Here is a 2,893-nt window from a genome sequence, read left to right as displayed (position 1 = left end):
CTTTCTCATTTCCTAGCTTCCCTTCCCTTCCCTCCTACTTTGCAACTTACAATTGGTGGAGGAAGACAGTGAGAAAAGGCAGCTGTCATGACTTGCAGGAGTCAGACTCTCCTACAGTTCCTGGCTTCCTGCAATCATAGCTGATTTACTTTATTTGTTTCAATTATTTCTATTCCACTTTTCTCCATATGAGCTCAAAGAAATTATGAACATTAAAATAAGTAAAAAAAAACATTAAAACCATAAATCAACATTGGAAAAAAATTAAATACATACCCAGCCATGTAAATAGCCATCTTTAAAAGTTCAGCTTTACGCAACAATGCCTAAATAATAATGGATTTTGAAAACTACATTTCCCAGAGTTCACAGTTGCAATTCTTGCTCTCAGTAAGTTCATAAGCCTTATTCCTCCTGGGAGTAAGCTGGGAGGATTTTTTAAAGAGACACTTGCCAGAGCTTACAGTAACCATGCACATTCTAAGCATATTCAGATGCATTCTTGCCAGTGATCCAGAAACCAAGAAAAAGCTGGATTTATACACAAGATAAGTAAGTTACACTTTAGGGCCTCATATTATAAAGGGACTCTTAATGCCAATAGAAAAACCCAACCTAAAATTACTAAATTTCTATTTTTGCTAACAGAATACTCTTAAACTTGGTATTGCTCAAAGTCTCATATGTCTTCATATGGACTTCAATTTTGTGAGAGGAGATGCCTCACCTTTGTCAAGTCTCCACTGCTGAGCAGACTTTGTCTTGACTTCACACACAGTTGCATATTGTGCTACCACTGCATTATAACAATAATTCATAATAAAATTTTCCAGGGCGGCCATGCGGTGGCAACAGGTGATAGACGAACAGTGATATGGCAAAGTCAGGCGACGAATGACCCAAGCGGAGAGGAGGCGTGATGACGCAGCTACGCAGCACGGTCAGAGCCAATGAGGACAGAGACCAGTGCTGCAACCGTTGCAGAGCCGCGCACCACAAAGGTCTGCCCAGAAGGAGTCGCTACCGGAAGATCCCACCAAAAACACCATTGACTTGAGGAAGAACCCACCATGAACACACTCTGCTCGGGTGCCTGGTAGCCATTCATTTCTCCCTTGTACTGTGTGGCCCTAGTTAGAAACGTTAAATACTTCTCTGTAAACCGCTCCGAGCCTTCAGGAAGGAGCGGTATATAAGCCGAAATAAATAAATAAATAAATCTAATGGTATGTAGATGCAACGTTAGAGTCGGCGATTGCACATGAAATGTCCCAGTTTCAACTCCTAGCATCTTAGGTTGCAGCACTTAAAGGACTCCTCCCAGAGAGCCACTGTTAGTCAGCAATGGGTGTAGTGGACCAGTGGTTCAATCTGTTATTTTTTTCTGCATATCACTGTTTGTGCTCCCCTCCCTAGTTTTCCCATGTGAAAGACTGGTACTAATTAAATAAGTCTTCTTGTATCTGGTCTGCACTGAAGTCTTATCCTCCTCGGCTATTTTCCATCACTAGCAGAGCCTCCCTCTGCTCCTTTTACAGTAAACATGTATCATGGCATATGGACACTCATTGACTGAGAAATGTTATAATTTTCCTCTATTAATTCCATCCTGTAAAGGCTAAACTTGGCTAAACTTGAATTTGGTTCTTCACAACATCGTCTCTTGGTCTCCACTCTTTCAGCACACTAAAAGGAATAGATCAGAGTCTGAGAAAACATGGAAAAAGAAAACATGCAAAAAGGTAACATTCTTATTAGAATACCAAAGGAGTCATTTCTCTCAGGAGAAGTGAAACTTTACGGGGGGGGGGGAGTGGAACTAGGTACATTGTTTCCATTCACATGGTCTGTGCATACTCGTACTGAATTCATTGGCTCCTACCGTTGTTATGGAGAAGGAAATTTCTTTTTCTGAAATTCTCTTTTTTATATATAGCCATTGATTTCTCTTATTCTCTTGTAAGACAGGAATTTCTCTTTCATTTCTCTGTGATTTTTCTTTGAAAAGAAAATCAAAACACTCCTTCTGTAAATGCATTGCTTCCAATTGTTTTATGTAATACTAGGAATAAGGCCTGTTGTGGAAATAAATACAATGAGCTCTAGAAAGAGGCTCTGGGAGAGTGCCAAGGCCTTGGGCACTCAGCGTCAATGTGCTGTGGCAACCTCAGCAGGGTATAATGACACAGAGTTCACCATTTTCTCCAGAGGAACTGATCTCTGCTACCTGAAGAGTAGCTGTAATTCTGAGTGATCTCCAGCCTTCACCTGGAGACTGGCAACAATGGTTTCCCAGGAAAAGTCATCTTTCTCTGCAATGGGCACCAAAGCAGCTGACATCATTCTCCTCTCTCCCTTTTGACTTGCACAACAACCCTGTGAGGTAGCTCAGGCTGAAAGACTGTGACTGGTCCAAAATCACCCACTCAGCTTCTACAGCAAGAACCTGGATCTAGCAGACCGTGCTCTGAAGGACTGCTATGCCTAGGGCAGCCAACCTCCAGGTGGAGCCTGAAGATCACCAGGTATCACAACTGAACTCCAGACAACAGATCTCTCCCCCACCCCGGAGGAAATAACTGCTTTTACATGCCGATAAAGGTAACTGGATTGGATCCAGAAAAAAAAACTGCTTTGGAAGGTGGGCTGAATCCCTGGAAAGTTGGCAACTCAAGGGTCTGGTCTTTCCTTACTTCCCTGGGCTACCCCCTTACTTTGGTATTGTGAAGAGCAGGGGAGACTATGTGGTCACAGCACAACACAGATTATTAGCCCAAATAAAATAATTTATTTAACTATTTACACAGTTATGGAGCACACAAACACTCTAGGAGTAAGCCCACACTATGAACCAACAGGGCATAGATCAACAGGGGTTAAATGCAACCCTCTT

The sequence above is a fragment of the Gekko japonicus genome, unplaced genomic scaffold, assembly GCF_001447785.1.
Source record: "Gekko japonicus isolate JY-2015 unplaced genomic scaffold, Gekko_japonicus_V1.1 scaffold848, whole genome shotgun sequence".
NCBI classification, from domain to species: domain Eukaryota; kingdom Metazoa; phylum Chordata; class Lepidosauria; order Squamata; family Gekkonidae; genus Gekko; species Gekko japonicus.
The sequence above is the reverse complement of the archived record's forward strand: the minus strand, read 5'-3'. Positions refer to the sequence as shown.